General features: G+C 37.4%; 1 long non-coding RNA gene across 3 annotated transcripts in view; it reads right to left on the bottom strand.

The window, feature by feature from the left end:
• Nucleotides 1–8,501: 8,501 nt before the first annotated feature.
• LOC309508571 overlaps nt 8,502–19,239 on the bottom strand; it is a 73,844-nt gene continuing 63,106 nt past the window's right edge. Inside the window, exons 1-3 of one of the 3 annotated variants that reach the window (XR_014209560.1) lie at nt 11,939–13,441; nt 10,817–11,757; nt 8,502–10,559 (exon numbers count right to left, since the gene is read on the bottom strand). This is a non-coding gene — a long non-coding RNA (uncharacterized lncRNA). Of the gene's footprint in view, nt 10,560–10,737; nt 11,758–11,938; nt 13,442–19,239 lie in introns of those variants that run through there. The other 2 variants (XR_014209561.1, XR_014209559.1) reach the window with 2 other exon arrangements.

Genomic DNA, 19,239 nt, shown 5'->3' with positions numbered 1-19,239 from the left:
TGTAAAGATTTGTTTTAATAAAGACACAGCCCGTCCCAATGGAACCCTAGGCCTTCGACGTCTTTCTCCAGTTCCACGCTTTCATGACATAACGCTGCTTTGTCTGTCGGGTGTAAGTCTGCTTCCTTCTGAAACCTAAAATGACAAATGGGACACCCTGCAGTCTTGTGGAACACCACAGATGCACATGAAGTGTGCCGTTTAGAACAGGGCCTTAAAAGTCACAATGAAACGGAAGTATAGACAGATCTTTTCTTCTGCATTGTGATATCTTAATGTAACAAATTATTGAAAGGAATAATAGTAGGACTTTCTTCACGCCCAGACGAAACTTACCAATTCACAAAATTAACGGAATGCATACCTGATATAAAAAATTGGATGACTAGTAATTTCCTACTACTTAATTCTGAAAAAACAGAGATTCTAATTATTGGACAAAAAACTCCCTCACGTAATAACCTAGAATACTGTCTAACACTTGATGGCTGCTCTGTTAAGTCTTCATCGTTGGTTAGGAACCTGGGTGTGCTCTTTGATACCAATCTTTCATTTGAAAGTCACGTGTCTAGTATCTGTAAAACAGCATTTTTCCATCTTAAAAATATATCTAAATTACGTCATATGCTCTCAATGACAAATGCGGAACAATTAGTTCATGCGTTCATGACATCAAGGCTAGATTATTGTAATGCTCTACTGGGTGGTTGCCCTGCACGCTTAATAAACAAATTACAGCTGGTCCAAAACGCAGCAGCTCGAGTTCTTACCAGAACCAGGAAGTATGACCATATTAGCCCGGTTCTGTCAACACTGCACTGGCTTCCTATTAAACATTGTATACATTTTAAAATACTGCTGATTACTTACAAAGCACTAAATGGTTTAGCTCCGCAGTACTTGAGCGAGCTCTTAACGCATTATAGTCCTTCACGTCTATTGCGATCTCAAAATTCCGGCCAGTTAATACAGGGTGTCTACAGATAACAAGTTAAATTTAAGACTTTTTAAGACCTTTTTAATGCCACTTTGAATTAAATTTAAGACCAAACCTGTGATGGAAATACACATTATATTGCATACGTATATGTAATATTTAACCTAAGTAATTGAAATAATTTAATATTAACTACTTGTTTATTGAACTAAAATCAATGTAACATTTGCAATCGTGAGAATATTCAGCAACATAGCTCCCGTCATGTTATGTTACTTAACTATATCACATGTTATAAATAAATAAAAAAACAACATTTAGAATTTTTACCTCAGTATGTTTCTTCTGTGAGTTTTTTTATGTGTGCCGTTATGCTCATTTGTTTTGATTTCTTACTATAAAATCTATCACAGAGACAAGCAGAGCGAGCCTCAACAGCGTTACCAGAAAAAGCCTACATTATCATTATCAATAGCAGTTTAAGTAATAAAATCTGTGACCAGAAATATTTAAGACCTATCGAATCTGAATTTAGGACATTTTAATACTTTAAGGCCTTTTATTAGGAACATTTTATTTAAGACTTTTTAAGGACCCGCGGCCACCCTGAATAACCAAAATACAATTAAATATATCTAATAAAATATATATTTTAAAGTTAAATAACCAAAATACTATGTTTGATAGTTATACTTATAATTTTGTTTCTATTACATGCAGTTCTAACTTGAGCTCTTAGCTCTCCGGTTAGAATATTGGCTTCTTACTGACCCTTTAAAGGGATACTCCACCGAAAAATGAAAATTCTGTCATCATATACTCACCCTCATGTTGTTTCAAACCTGTATGAATTTCTTTCTTTTGCTGAACAGAAAGGAAGATATCTAGAAGAATGTCAGTAACCAGACAGTTTTAGATACCATTGACTTCCATAGTATATATTTTTTTCCTACTATGGAAGTCAATGGTATCTAAAACTGTCTGGTGGAGTATACCTTTAAGAAACACAGAACTCCAGTGTTACCAACTTAGCAATTTTGTTGCTAGATTTAGCAACTTTTCAGACTACCCTAGCAACTTTTTTTTCAAAAAGCACCTAGCAACAAATTTAGCAATTTTTTTAGTTTATTTGGCAACTTTTAGCAACTTTTGGAAAGTGACTCTAATCCAAACAACACTCGCAAGGGCGTGGTGAGCTGGTAAGGGCACCACAACTTCCAATAGGAAATTTGAACTGCAGTAGTCACCGTTCTACCTGAAGAGGTTGAACAGCCTTTTTACAGCATATATTGTAGAATTAAAACACTTTATACCCAAATGTCAAATAAATTACTTGAATAAATGAACAGCATTAATAAAGCCCCAGTCTTACAGATCATTAACTAAAAAAAGTTGTTTTAGGTCTTCTTTTTTTTAAAGGTGGGGTATGTGATTTGCAAAACGGCTGGCAGATTTTGAAAATACACAACTCAAATGGTCCTACCTTCTTTCCTTTGACTCCACCCATTCGAAGAGCATGGACATGGATGGGGGAGGGGGGTATGGTACGACCGTTTGATTGACGCACTTACTGTCCAATGATTCTAGGTGGTCTTGGAAATGATTGGCTGGAGTTTTTCGAGTCTTGCCCGTTCCACAGATGAGTAAATTGCTTAATTTTCATGTCAGTGCTTCTAACTCAGTGGCTGTAAGTGGGTTAGGGATAGGATTTCAAGTGATTTTGAAAAAATGGCCAAAAAAGAGAATTACATACCCCACCTTTAACTAAAAAAAGTTGGTTTAGGGTTTAGTTACTGGGTAACTAAACCAACTTTTTTTAGTTAAAATTTTTTTTTTATATATATATATATATATATATATAATTTATTTAACAAACAATAATATCTACGTATTACATAATGGCGTAGTTTTGCGTTGCGATTACGTAATGACGTCATAACGCAATGACGTCACAACGTCATTTAGCAACTTTTAGCAACAAATCGATCTGCCTTTAGCAACTTCCCCTGAAAATTAGTTGGCAACACTGCAGAACTCACTCTTGCACTCACACTTACAATCTCACACACACACACACACACAACTCACTCACTCAGATATGTGGTTTATGAGGACTCTCCATAGGCGTAATGGTTTTTCTAATGTACAAACTGTATAATCTATCCCCCTACACTAACCCTACCCCTAAACCTACCAATCACAGATTTAGTATGTTTTTTAAGCCGTTTGGTTTAGAAGGACACATATGTCCTCATAAACCATGTTTACGTTGTAATACCCATGTCATTATACACATTTGTGTCCTCATAAACCATATACAAGAACACACACACACACACACACACACACACACACACACACACACACACAATAACACACTATATTTTTTTATTAGCCCCGGGTCTAGCCGGACAGCCTGTGTGGGTGTGGGTGTGTGGTGTGGTCATTGAAAATGTGTTCAGATATATATTCTTCACAGAAAATGAGCCAAGGCCAATGAGTCTGAGTTTTAAAAAATAATTAATCGTATAATTTTTCTCTTGATAAAAAATGAAACCGGGTCCTACAGACCCGAACACCATACAAGGGTTAAAACGACACTAACGAGACGCTTAACAACACAGCGTACAAAACAAACATTTTATATAGATATCATATTCTAATTAAATGAATACTTACAATCACAGAAATAATGTCCTTGGCGATGGTCAATTTGCTGCTGCTCGTATCCGAAAGCTGAATCACAGCTGTTCTAAATAAGCTACATCTGATTGGTTAATAATAATCCTATTTCAGTATCTTGCCGCACTATTGGCTCGACTGATATAGTAGGCAACCGCGTTTGCCTGCATATTTACGGGTCGTGCAATATCATTTCGGGGGAACATGTGCAATAAATGGGAGTGGCAACACTTTTCATATCGTTGAGAATAAAACAACCGTCCCAACTTTACAAATCCAGGTTCTCTCTCCATGGGGATCATCCATTTCGAAAAGTAAAGCAGATACGGAACCTCGGCCCACGCGAGATGCAATGCGATTGGTTGCTGGACCAGCCAATGGAATTAATATGTGTAATATTAATATTTAAAATTGCCTAGTCATTAGATTTGTGAATTCTTTTTCTGAAAAACAAAATTATATCATTAATCTTTTAATTATTTTGGCAAAGTTTTAAATCCATAAGACAAAAATAACTCAAAAGAAACCCTCCTATATTACCTTTTATAACACTGATCTCACAATATACTTAGAATATCTTTTAAACATGAGATCACAAAACAAAAAGCTTATAAAAACAATACAAATTTTAAAGCTTTTCAAATACATATAACTGCCCTGATATTATAAACTTTAATTTCTGCATTTATTATTTATTTTATTATTATTATGTACATTTATACTTTAGTTGTTGTTGTTATTCTTTGGTTTATACATTTTGAATTGTATTTACAGTGCCTTGTATTCATTTAGTTTTTTTGTTGCATTGTAGGCTACTTGAAATGTTTGTAATTTAACTAAATAAATAAAAAGCACAATATGTTATGTATACCATACGTAATAAGATGTATTTCTAAAATCAATACTTTCAATATTATAATATTATATATTATATGACGTTACTGTCACAAAAATAGCTTTAATGGTTCTGTTTTTTTGTTTTTTTTTAAGCAAGTCTGGAGGCTAATGAAATGAAACAGTAACGCTATTTCTGAGGATATTTCTATTGTATTGTATTGTATTGTCTTGTATTTTGTACTGATTTTCTTGCAGGTTGGCGATGGCGCGTAATTTCATGATGGGCGGAAGAGGAAGTGAGTGCTTTAATTTTTAATTTATTTGTTATGGTGTGTTGTACAATGACTGACTGATCCCATTTGATCCCATTTATTTGATTCATTGCATGTGAAATAAACTTGAATTGAATTTGAGTAACTTAACTGAAGTAAAAATCTGTAATTGACCACAGACATTGATTATTGATTATTATGATTAAACTAACGTTATGTGATATGTGAAATATTCCATCCTTAGAGCACTCCAGATCCAGGAGAGCTGCTTTCGGTCAGACGGCTGGTCGGGAGGTTTGGACGTCCGATTCTGATGACCGTGATCAGGATCCGCTGCCCCGAGATGGACAAAGTAAGTTACACAATTTCCTTACTTGAGTGAAAGTAAGTTACAGATACTTTTGGTCAAATATTACTCAGTTACAAGTAAAAGTTGAAAAGACTGATTTTTACTTGAGTAAAAGTACAGAAGTACTTGTTTTTAAAAGTACTTAAGTATCAAAAGTAAAAAGTAAATGTCATTGCACTGTTTTATTATTGTTTGTAATACTTACAGTACCTTATGCCTCTGAATCTATGCCTGCCTACCTACCCACCCTCATATCAATATATCATTTATTTCTAGAACACAGTTCCTGTAGTGGGATTGAATGTGAGATTGAATAAGTGCTCTCAATAACGTCCACAATAGTTTCGGGCTGTTCCCTCAAATAGTGCCCTATTTAAAGATTTTTGGCTTTTAGGATGAATATGTCAGCCACTGTTATAAGCTAGTGTGCTCCAAAACAATGACAAAATGAGCATTTAAAAGACCAAACCCAACATTGAAAATGAAAGTCAGATTGATGTCAGAATCCAACTACTTTCTACTCAAGGACCTTGACATAAATGTAACGTTAGTGGAGTAAAAAGTATGATACTTGTCTTTCAAATGTAGTGAAGTTAAAGTAAAATGTTTCCAGAAAAAATAGTACTCAAGTAAAGTACAGATACTCAAAAAGTGTACTTAAGTACAGTACTCAAATAAATGTACTTTGTTACTGTCCACCTCTGCCGCTGCCAGACCCGACCCAGACACAGAGCCAGGATCGTCCTGGATATTTACCATCTCTGTCTTCTGAGTTTTCTGTTTCTGTGTCCACAGGTCAGGCTCACGGGACGAGGGCGAAGCAGAACCCAGATGTTGGACGTCCGTCCACTTCATCTAACCACTCTCGCAGAGGTCAGAACAGGGCAGGATATAGGCATGGGCAAGGAGGGGCAATGCCCTCCCAAATGCCGTGACTGCCCCCCAAACGTGATGGCATGTAAAGATCCCAAATTTAAAAAAATATTTCAAGAAAAATGGTCAGAGTGAGCGCTCTCTGCTCTCTATCCCTCATTCAAAGTAGCTACTGATTGGTAGATGCATAGGGAGGGCGTGGCCAGTCGCTTCACCGGCTTGTGGTGAACCTGCTGAGCTTCACGTCTCAGTCAGTCACTGCAGAGCGGAGTACGCAGACACACTGTCGTCAGCTGAGCTCAGCCCCTGTTTTGAGTTTCCTTCGCCGTCAGTCACTGAAATTATTTGGTTACTCTTTCTGTAAGCGTTCTCATTCCCTCCATATCTCTCTATCGCTTTCTCTTGTAATTTGCACCGAGTGACGAGTCGAGTATGCGCCGATTTCTGGTTGCTAAAGCTAGCACTGGCAGCAGCAACGAGGCTGCTAGGGCATTAGCTGCAGCAGAGACCGAATCACCCGGCTCGTCGGGTGATACTGCTCCTCGACTCGCTACAATTTCTAACCCCCGTGCCCAGTCCAGTACCAGTACACCTAGTTCTAGTTGCACAAGACCCGCAGCCCCCGTCGTTCCCAGCCCATCCGTGGCTGTTGCGGATAAAAAAAATAAAAAATAAAACCCAAAAGAAATAAAAAAGATTGAAATAAAAAACGAAAGGACAGACAGACAAGACAGACAGGAAGACAGACAGATAAAAAAAAAAAAAGAGATAAATGCAGCCTCAATTCTGGCTCACGAGAAGGCCATAACAACAGGTCTAGATATGGACGCATTTGTTAGGACTTTTGCACAGAAAAGCAGACGACTGATGCTATAATGACTGATATAAGCCATGCTGTGTACAGAGCTAAAGAAATGAAAACAAAACCCCCCCCAAAAAAGAAATAAAAAAGATTGAAATAAAAAACGAAAGGACAGACAAAGACAGACAGACAGGAAGACAAACAGACAGACAAAAAAAAAAAGATAAATGCAGCCTCAACAGGGCACAAGCCAGTGTCCTATTTGTGCCGGTCCCAAGCCCGGGTAAATGCAGAGGGTAGTGTCAGGAAGGGCATCCAACATAAAACCTGATAAGACAAATCAAATGGATCAAAGGAGCTGATAGATTAGAGCTGGGCGATATAGGATTTTTTCATTTCACAATATATTTTTTCATTTCTGGCCATATCGATATATATCACAATATAAAATCAAATCACTATATTTGTCAAATTTAAATGTTCCGTTAAATGACTTGCCCCCCCTGATATTCTACCTGCACCCCCTAGTGGGGCTGGCTGAATCCGGCCCTGTTAGTTATGATATGAAAAAAAATCTCAGCTCTCAGATTCTGTCAATTTTATTACGAAATTCAAACAATAAATACCGTTTTGGTGCTTGTAATTGTGACGCGACAGATCCCTAGCGGCACGTGACCCGATCATCTCTACTAGCTATAGTAAATAAACACGAATGAACAATGTTGAAAGAAACAGTACAGCTTACCAAAATGTAGCCTATATTCTTCATACATAATATCGATCAATCAATCAAACAAAGGGGTCAATAAAACAGCTGGAGAACAATTATGTCACATAACATTTACCTCAGGAAAGCCATTTAATGACCATAATATAGGCACGTTAGTTGGCTAGAAAAAGAGCTATAGAGAGTATTTTGCTAAATATGTGTACTATATTACATATTTATTATATTTGTACTTATATCATTAAATAAAGTTGTTATTATAATAAAAACGCATTATATTTAATTTGAGTTATTTTTAACCTTAAATAATAGGCCTACTACCAGCTGATAGGGCTGTCTAGCCTATGTATTTTTTTTTCTTGAGAAAAATGAACGCCTATCTTGTGTACCTAACATTTATCCAAATGAGTCAATATTAAATCAAATCGCAAGAATTGAATTGAAATCGTGACATTTGTTTCAAGAAATTTGTTTAAAAAAAAAAAAGTAGCTTTCCAGAAATTGTACCATATAAACATTGTAACATGTTGTCACTAAACCTAATAAAATTCAGTTTAGTTACTAAAATGTTTTGACAATCACAATACACTTATTGTGATGCAAGTTTTTTTTGCAAATAAAAATAAAAAGTTTTTTTTGTCTATAAAACGCAGATAGCAGGCCGGGTGAAACCCGTAGTTGTTGGGACATCAGAGACCGGTTTGTCCAGGAGGGAAACATGTTTATTAGCAATAGCTGAAGTGTCCGACGTTTTGAGCCATTCCTACGCACATTGCTTGATTTTTTTCCCCATCGGACTTCAGTAAAGGGCTGCGGACCTTTCCCACCATCTTTTCCGACATGAAGAATACACTTTACGGGTGTTAATCGAGCTTGATCGCCGCTATCAGATGAAGATGCGCTGCTTACGTCCTCCTCCATGTTTACATGTGCGTAGTGATATTGGCTTGATTTCGGCTGGGACCTACTTACATTTTCTATGCTGATTGGTTGAAAATCAATCTCAACAGTTTTATATGTCTCAATACGCAGTCAATATAGTGCGCCAATAAATTACAATTTCTCATTAACTGCAGGATAATGCGTGGAGAACTTTTTGCTTGGATACCTTTTATTTACGTTGAACATATTGAGCAAAAGAAAAAGTAGTGCCCCGTTTGTCGGAACGAAACTGAACGATACAGCTCACGTACAGCGGCCTAAGAGTCAGACAATAATGGAGAGACTCAAGAAGTGACAACATGTAGAATGCAACAGTACATTTCTGAATGGTTAGTTGATGAATTTAGGTAGCTTATGTGTCATCTTCTATTCATTGATTAGCATTTTTTAAGGACTTCAACATTACACACTAACTAAAGTTAAAAAAGTGAAATCATAATCAACCACCCCTTCAAGCGTGTGACGGAAATGTCTCGCCCCTTACCATATTTGGAACTTCAGCTCCAGAAGCAATAATGGCAGGTGATCATGTCAGAACTACCTTATCAATTCGAGCTCGATTCTGATCCGGAAAATGCAGATGTCCAAGATGAGCGATCATCTTTGCATGGCGGCGCTGGCGGCAACAATAATACAGCGAGAACAAAAGTTACGACATTGTTTCTACTCAGACAATTCATGGGACCATATCATCTGAACATATTTCCAAATGAAATAACCCTTTAAAGGCCCATAATAAAAGAGATGTCGGTTTTAAATGAATTTCTTGAAAACAATGTCTAAACCCTCCTCAAGTGCTTTTCATCCAAACAGTATGAAGATCTTACATATGATGATTATCATCAAAAACTAATTAAATCTGTTCTGTTATAGTTCAGTTCAGCAGGAGAGATCAGAACCAGCGCCCAGCTGTGTGTCTTTGAGGAGTGACGGGTCTATGGGTCTTCCAATACATTTTAAGAATGACGATACACAGACTGATCTCAGGTAGGCTATAACATTTCTTAAAGACATTTAAATATTTTAATGAAAGAGATTTTTGAATAGTCAGTAGCAAATTCTTAAAATATGAAAACATACTTACAGGCTGTGTGTGAGTCAGAAGCGCCAGAATGTACATGCAAATATGGAATTGCCCCACTTTTTAGAATCAGCTTTGTGTTTGTGCACAGCCTGCCTTGTACTCTCGCAGGGTCTGGAAACAGTCCTCCGAAAATTGTGCAGCACACAGTCGAATATTTTAGTTGTACTGTTCTGGAACAGTTGTAAATAAAGTTTAAGCATTGTTTTCTAATTGTGTCCTCTTTTGGAAGGCCAAACTCATTTCGTTTGGCTTTCACAGCGAAAAACACAGTGTCTCTACGACATGGCGGCGCTGGCGGCAACAATAATACAGCGAGAACAAAAGTTACGCCTTCTTTCTTTGCGTATAAATTTATTTATGAAACTCTGCCCCCACTCTCTGACCTAGATTTGTTGGGGCGTGTTTGAAAGAAGAGTTTTAGGAAGGCGTGGCTAACCTGCTCTGTCTGTCGGTCTCCGTGTCCTCTTTGCTTCGCGATTTTTCTGTGCGTGAGAAAATGGATGTGTGGCGTGAGAGCGTGTGAAAAGTGTCAATTGCGTGAGTCTCACGGTGAATGCATGAGAGTTGGCAGCTTATAGCTTACAGCTTATAGTCTGTTATTATATTTTGGCTTAATTCTATTTGTTATTCAGATTTTACCTCAAATATTACCTTTGAATTGGAACAACATAATGAGAAGTAATTAGAATGTTAATGCTACACTAGAAATTTTCTTGATAATCTTATAATGTTTACTGTCCCTAGATAGCAACTTCAGGTATATCACACATTTCAAACTGGTTTATTTTGTATTTCAAGTGGTAATTCGGCATTTTTGGGTTTATATGATAAACAGGTTTGAAAGTGCAAAATTCCCTATGGTTTCCCTTTTTTTTTTAAATGGGCACCTTTAGCATCATTTTTCTCAAAAACTGCAAGGTTGTGTGTGGAGAACTTTTTCCTAAGGAATCTCTATATATTTCTGATGTTAAATATAAAAAAAAGTAGGTAGTGCCCCACTTGGTGGAACGAAACCCTATTTCTAGGCCTCTTTTAGGCTACCGACAGCGGCCTACTGCCATTATTGCTTCTGGAGCTGATGTTCCAAATATGGTAAGGGGCGAGACATTTCCGTCACACGCTTGAAGGGGTGGTTGATTATGATTTCACTTTTTTAACTTTAGTTAGTGTGTAATGTTGAAGTCCTTAAAAAATGCTAATCAATGAATAGAAGATAACACAAGCTACCTAAATTCATCAACTAACCATTCAGAAATGTACTGTTGCATTCTACATGTTGTCACTTCTTGAGTCTCTCCATTATTGTCTGACTCTGGTTTGAACATAAACATTGACATTTTCAGTGCATGTCTGTGTGAGGTAAAAGGATAAAATATCTGTGGGGTATTTTGAGCTAAAACTTCACATACACACACTGGGGACATCAAAGATTTATTTTACATCTTGTGAAAAGAGCATTATACCACCCCTTTAAGGTTATTGGGCCAATCACAATGTACTGGCTAGCTGGCCAATCAGAGCACGCCGCGCTTTTCAGAACGATGAGCTTTGTAAAAATCAACGCATTTCAGAAAGGCGGGGCATAGAGAAGCAACAATAATGTACAGTATGTGTAGAATAATGAGTTTGTTTGTTTTTTAACCTAAAACCGCATAAACACATTGCATTACACCAAATACACAAAATAATGTTCTTTTTAGAACCGTCATATGACCCCTTTAATTGTATTACATTGATACCATCTGTTGGTCATTTTTGGAGGAGTCATTTTGGAGGAGGTTATAATGGGTTTGAGGTCAGAATATAGAATAGGGTATTTTTTTGAGCTCTGAATATACATGTAAGGCCACAGCAGCACTGCTGCACATTACCTGCAATTCCACAACGCCCAGGTACAAACAAAAAGGACTGCAGTCCATTTAAAATGACCACAAAAGCTGGGTGTTTCAAATATTATAAGCATCTCTTTCAATAAAATGCTATTTATCTGATTCCAAGCCATGAAATTGGAACACTCATAGATATGTCTCTCTTGCATCAGGTGAAGACAATGTCTATTATGAATATCATAAATACAAAATACAAAACACCATAATATTAAAATGTTAATCATGTCTTTAAGAAATGTTGTAGCCTACCTGAGATCAGTCTGTGTATTGTCATTCTTAAAATGTATTGGATAATCCATAGACCCGTCACTCCTCAAAGACACACAGCTGGGCGCTGGTTCTGATCTCTCCTGCTGAACTGAACTATAACAGAACAGATTTAATTAGTTTTTGATGATAATCATCATATGTAAGATCTTCATACTGTTTGGATGAAAAGCACTTGAGGAGGGTTTAGACATTGTTTTCAAGAAATTCATTTAAAACAGACATCTCTTTTATTATGGGTCTATAAAGGGTTATTTAATGTATTCATTTAAAGTACCTGCAAACTGGAGAAAAATCTTCATCTCTGGATGTTTGTCTGTCATCCATGATGAAGCTGAACAGTTGAAACAGTCTGATCTCCACTGACACTGGATGTAAATGACGAACAAACACAAAACTAAAGTAATTAAACTTAATTAAACATCTTTATCAATGATCTGATCATGAGAGTTGGAGGTAAATAGATAATGACATCGATGCGTTCACTCAAAAAAGTAATTTGAAAAATCATCACATAGCCTAACTTACAGCACGATACACAAAAGAAACCCCGTTCCTTTACTACAGGATGAAAAATGTCAAACACGTCCTTTCAGAAAAAAAGTATTAATGTGGACGTCACCTGTAAAGGGCCTCAAGACATAAAAAGTCCCCTTGATCCAAATTTAGTCTAGATATCCAACCGATTCACAAACTCCTCCATCTTTTCCATCAAGTAGCTAGTACACACATTCCTGTCTACGGTTTTATAAAAGTTTCCTTTGAAATACTTACTAATATTTTGTATCGGAACTTAGGAATCGACTGTCTGATTACATGGCGAAACATCAGCTTCCCTTTCAAGGGAACTCGAGCTGCGTCGAGACGCGGTGGGAACGCCCTGCGTGATTGCGTCGTGAAGCACGTGTATAACCAGTCCAATGGAAAGACGAGACGTAATAGGCGGGTGACGTCATTGACCAATGCTCGATGCAGAGTCAAATGGGAGGAGCTAGAGTTCTAGCTCACCCTTGCTGGATCTAGTGCGAGTTCAACCGTGATGGAGGAAGGACAAGTTTGTTTTGATGCGCAAGATGCTGGCATACATCATATTGTATTTTTCTCTAATATTTGTCGTGATTATGATTAAATATTTATCGTTTCTGTGACAAACGCGTAAACACCTAATAAGAACATTGCTCACACTGTGTGTGTGTTTCTAAAAACGGTTGAAACGTATCTATGTAGCCTATTATTTTATCTTTATAACGGTTTCGTTGTTTTCCTCACTTTTAAAGGTGAACTCGGCAACTCTAGCGAACTCTAGTCACTTCTTCGCTGATTTTTCCTTTTGTTGTCGCATGTTTTCCCCACGAGCTCCCCCTACAGCTGTGGGGGGGCGTATATTTCACAACACGGTCGTAAAAAAACTCACTTGCGGCGGCCTCCTCCCCCTCTCTACCGCTGCTCATGTGCATTTGTTTTGATCGGAGCAAGCCAACTGTATCGTGTGGAGCTATGTCTACCGAGGTGGGTCATCTGGTAATACATCATACATGCGTGTGTGTTTATGTCGAATTGCCGTAAAGCAATTTGTGTTTCGCGCTCGTTCTCGTTCTCGCTTCTCACGAGACTTCCAATTTCTATCTTGCCGGGACGGTAGTCCCCAAGTTGCAAGGTTGGTTTTCCAGCGGGGAAAGTCACCAATATCACCAGAACAGGTTGTTTAACCATCCAAATGAATTCTAGACAGTTTTATTAAGTTAAAAAAGTTACCAAGTTCTCCTTTAAAGCTGCTTTGGACAAAAGCATCTGCTATGATTATGTAAATTACTAGACTTAAAAGGCAATGTGAAAGCTTAGATAGTGCACCCCTATTTATTTTTTGTCCACCGCATTTACGTGTGTGTTATTTGTGAATTAATCTAAATCATCTGATTAATTTATGCAATAAAAAATAAGACTAGGTACCTAATCTGCCCTTTTTGTAGAAGTAAAAGCATACTCCAACAGGCCAGTTATTTAATTATTATTATTTTTAATTATATGTAGTTATTTAGAAGTTATTAATTATATGTAGTTATTTTAAACTAATTAAACTAAAGAAATAAGAAATTAAAATTTCTCAAATAAAAATTTATATTTACTGTACCAAACACCACTTTCAATACACAATAGTCACCATACTTTATTAAACAACACTTTATTGGAGGACAAAGCATAAAGTTGATAAAGTAGCATAAAGAAAAATGAGATTCAAGATAAATAAAAATGTGTCTTCAAAAATACGTCAACATCATATGAATCCATTCACAGCTGCTGAAGCCACAAAACGAGTGCCAGAGAATCATATTCAGTCACCTACAGAAAACAGATTTGATATTGTGTTGGAAAATAATGATTCATTATCACAGCTAAACTTGTTTCTTGCTCTTCCCTGTACGTCCCTATCAGGTTCGTGTTCTTCTTCCTCGTCTAAACAGTTTGTTCAGTTGAAGAACAGAAGATGTGATCACTGATGTGGTGTAGCTTTTTCTCAACCAGAGGAAGAAGTCTCAACATCCCATTGTCAGGCGTTCTCCAGTGCTGGTCTGAAAGTAAAACAAAAAACACAAACCATTCAAATGAAGTTGTTTAATGGACAGTCAGGTCAGCTTATGTTCTGCGTTATTTAAAGCAGTGATGGTTTACTCTGGCCCTCAGCGTTGTAACGTAAACGACTCTGGGTCAATGCGAATTAGCTCAAGAATATAGGGAATTTGGGAAATATTACTAATCATAACTCATGGTCATAATTCATAAATCGCATATACATTAGGGGAGAACCGGGGCGAAAGTAACGCGGGACGAAAGTAACAAAGCGATTTTCTCAGAGCCCTGACTATATTAGCATTTCAAGCTATGACAGCACGTTCAGTACGCAACCCTTGACGGAGCTGCCAAATATCACGTGATTTCGTCATCGTTTCCCGCAGTTAGGTCCAGTAAGCAGTTTTCGAGTTCGATAAGTAAATTACTGAAGCGGTACTTTTTTTCTAATTACAAGATGTGTTTTTCGTTTCATGTCAAACAGTAATGATCAATCTACATGTTATCGAGTGCTGTAACACATCCTGAAGTTTGCCTTGTTAGAGTTTTTCATTATAAAAGTAAATCGGGTTTAAACGTCAGGAGTTCCTGTCGGGACGAAAGTAACACTTGTTACTTTTGTCCCGCTATAGTGAAAACAAGTGTTTCTTTTGTCGCACTGCTAATGTGGTGACTTTCTCTGTGTTGCAGCATTTATTAAAACATGTTTATGTCATGTTATACCAACAGAACATGGCAAGAGTGAGGGTCAGTAAGACAGATAGAGGTCTGATTCAGCCAGATGTTTAAGAGAGTGCATTCACATTTAAATCAGCTGATTTCTGTCACCATTCCATTTACCTTAGTCACATTTAGGTTTTAGCCATACCTTATAGCTTTTCCACCTCCACCTATGTATTTGCAGGGTTTCCATCCTGATGTTTTAATGCAGATTTTAAATTTATGCATAAAAAATTGATGGAAACATGACTATTGTTACATTATGTTGAGAATTTATATTATGGTAATTTAATTTAATTTTCATATTGTTCATGTTGAAAACACATTTTATAAAATAGATTGACATTGCCAATAAAAAAAAATATTCTAAAGAATTCAAGTTTGTACTGTTGGGTTATTTGAAACATTGATGAAACTGAAATTTAAAATGAAAATGTAAATAAATTTTTTTTTTGCAAATATAAAGGCCAAAATATGTTTGCAGTTACATGTTAACAAGGTCATATACTCAGGTATATTTAGGCTAATAAAAAAAAACAAAAAAAACAAGAGTAACACAAACAATCTAGCTTGTATATTGTTGTGTTACTTTTGACCCACCTGTGTGTTACTTTCGTCCCAACTGACGGGGTCGAAAGTAACATGAGCAGTCTTAAGTTCAAAGTGAAATTATACTGAAGTCCTTCTACATTTTTACAAAATACCACCTGGTATTGATAGACCACACTTGTGAGTGACTGACCACAGCAAAAATATATCTCTGTCTAAAACATCATCTTTTCAAATTATGTTTTTCTGAAAAATGGTACTTTCGCCCCTGCTCTCCCCTACTTTATTAATTTTCGGAAATACCTCGTTCTGTAACTGATCTCGACATCAGTCATTCGTCCAGCGAATAAATGTAAGATTATCAGTTAAGAAGGAGTTTTCCTGTTTACAAACTCCAAGAAAGTTTATCTTCTGGCCACGAACATAACTTCCTGAGTTTATGAATTAAAACTACTCAAGGTAGTCGATATCGAGCTTGTAGCTTAGATCTTTTAGTTTCATTGACTTACAAGGTGGGTTTTCAAACACAGAGACAGTTAAAGTATAAATGAATTTTTAATAAATGTACACTAGAGAGATTATATGAGCTACAATATAAACGTACGTAAAAATGCAAACAGTAAAACAGACAACATTTAACCAAACAAAACATCGCATGGTCAGAATAAATGAAAGAAAGAAAGAAAGAAAGAAAGAAAGAAAGACAGAAAGACAGAAAGACAGAAAGACAGAGAGAAGAGATAGAGGGTAACTTAATTCACAGACCTAAGAACTGGACACCTGAAATCAGCGTTTAGAGAGTTACGTTACTTGCAAGATTCTGTGCTCTTTCAGTGCGGTGCTGAAGAGGCGTGTGTGCGCGTGTCCGGCTGGTTTGCGTCTAGCTTCGTCTTTTGGGTCGTTTCGCAAGACGATGTAAAGGCTCACTTGAATTTAACGTTACCGAGAAAGTTCAGATCATTTCCCTTGTGGAAGGGAAAGGCGTGTAGGAACTTAGTTGCAAAAAGAACGGCAGCTTCTACATGACGCGGGCATGCGTCCAGAGGAGAAGCCAAGGCCTGTCCCGCTGGTTGCGTTGGGAAGCGCTGCGCGTGGAGGAGAAGGTCAGAAGAGGGTTGAGTTGCGTTGAGAGTTGAGAGAGAGTTTAAACTGAAGGTTCGGACTTTTAACAGTGTCTCGTGTACGCCTCCTTTTGCGTGAAGGGCAAATCATCTGTCGAGATTTTTCGAGCGGGAAGATTCCTTTGTCCGGTTAGACACGCCCACTCGAATGAGTCATGATTGACTTTAACTTGAGAGGGTTTTTCTCCAGGCTTATGAACTGTATAAAACAATGCGCATCACTGAATTCTGCTATCGGAATTCAACTCCGTTAGCTGGAGAGGATTACAGAGATATCAAAAATAGAATATAGACGTTGTAGCAATGCAAAGATACATTATTATGCATTAGTATAGGCATTTGCAGTTCTATTAATGTTACAAATAGGACATATGCTTTCCTATGGTTTACACACACCTCTTAACACACAAATATATATATTTAGTACATTTAAGAGTGACTTTATGGGTAAAAGTCCTTTTCTGTAGGGGGTTTCTGTTTCAAAGTCCAGAGTGTGTTTGTGTGTGTGTGTTGGAATGTTGCGCACCCGTGGTCTCCTTTGCATAGGGCTGAATGAGCTTGGTGGTCAACTTTTATGACCTGCCAATGAGATCGGGTTACGGGATGCGATTCTACTGGGAGAACATTCTTCAAAAATACATTTCAGAGCCAAACACTCGAAGATCATAACTATATGATCAAAACAACATTAATCACATATGCATACAGGAAGTTCAGATACAAGTCTGAGTTACATACATTAAAGGATGTTAAGTTAAACACAAAGGATGTTTGTGTGTGTGTGTGTGTGTGTGTGTGTGTGTGTGTGTGTGTGTGTGTGTGTGTGTGTGTGTGTGTGTGTGTGTGTGTGTGTGTGTGTGTGGAGTATCTGGAATGTCACGAGTCTATAAAAGTCACAGGGAGTCCATGCTGAAATGGGGGTTTTAGAGGGGATTCTCCAAAACAGGGTTCCCTATGTGACTCAAATATCCCTCTGGGGAGCCACAAAGATGCAATTTTGACCGTTCAAGCAGACTGAGGCACCATGAATAAACTCGTTGTCTAAGGAGACAACGAAGGATGTGTTTGGAGATCAGGATTTACTAATTTGAACAGCATGTGACCGCATGTCATAGTCATTGTCATTACAAGGTAATAGTGTATATCCGGCTTTACGCTTGGCAGAGATAGATTTTTTAGATCGAAAATGCAACAACAGACATATTCGCTCAATTTTTCAAATGAAGAGAAAGGTTACTCCAAGGGGTAAATTCTATTGGGGATCCCTTGTAACAAATGTAATTTGGAGAAAGGCCTGGCTTTTGCCTAGTAAATTTTGTGTATCCAACAAAGTTAAGGAAATTCATTATAAAATCCTTCATAAAATCTATCCTGTTAACTCTTCCATTTCTAAATATTCTGATATTGATGAGACTTGCTCTTTTTGTGGTTTTGTTGAGGAAACTGTCCCCCATTTATTTTGTGAGTGTAATGTAACCAATCGATTTTGGGCTAATTTAAGTGCTTTTGTTTTTGGCCCTACAAATGTGACCCACACCTTCATTCTTAAAGAGATTATCTTTTATTATGAAAACCCAAAGCAGATGTCCCTTGAACATGTTGTTAATTTCCTTATCTTATATGCAAAATTCTTCATCCACAAGCAAAAATGGCTTAAGTCTCCTTTGAGCTTCCCTCTTTTTCTTGCTGACCTTAATTATTTTATTTCTTCCCTTAGACTTATAAATAACAAAAAAAGTGCAACATTTTTGATGCATTATGATGATTTATTCAAAGATATGACTTAAAGCTGCCGTCGGCAACATTTTTCTGATCATATTCAGTGAAATTGACACTATAATCCGACAGAACAACATAAATAAGGTGGTTTTAGAAAAAAACCCGAGCTTCTAACTCCACCTGGAGCGTGTTATTTGTTTTGCAAAAATCCAGCGCTCCCGCTTCATCAGGTCCAATCAGCGCAGGGGGGTGTGAGATCTGACTGTCAATCACAGGTCGTGCACACGCCGCAGATCCCCCCTCACTCGCGCACGTTAATATCACATGCACACGCCACGCCTGAAGTTCGCCTGGAGATTGCATGAAGTGTGATGGCGGAGAGAAAATCTACTAACAAGCTTCCAATTCCTCGGTTATTGCTATCTATGGATAGATTAGCCAGGGCAGCCTACCTCCGAGTCCATGGTGTTGATAGATGCTGAAGAGACGGACGCGTTCACAGAAAATCAGGTACACACGCACAGTGACGCACTGACGAGCACGACCTCGATGGGAGGGTGCTCGCTGGTAGTGGGGAGGGGCATGAGAGTTGTAAACATTCAAAATTTTGGCTAATCGACCCAATCTGCCCAATCTGCCAGACTTGCCGACGGCAGCTTTAACCTTGTTGTTATGCTTTTCTTTTCTTTTTCTTTTTTTGTATGTATAATTACATAATGTGCTTCATGCAAATCCAGGATATTTATGTATTTTTATTTTTTTCTCCTCGTTTCATTGTTTGTTCATTGTAAGAGATACAACCTTGCTTCACTTCCCTGAGCTTGTAATTATGTGTAAGTTCTGCAAAAAAAAAAAAAAAAAAGTCGACGGACAAAAAAAAAAAAAAAAAAAAAAAAGATTT

This window comes from Leuciscus leuciscus (assembly GCF_965113295.1).
Source record: "Leuciscus leuciscus genome assembly, chromosome: 10".
Classification (NCBI taxonomy): Eukaryota; Metazoa; Chordata; class Actinopteri; order Cypriniformes; family Leuciscidae; genus Leuciscus; species Leuciscus leuciscus.
Note: the sequence above shows the minus strand (reverse complement) of the source record. Positions and strands in the feature narration are given on the sequence as shown.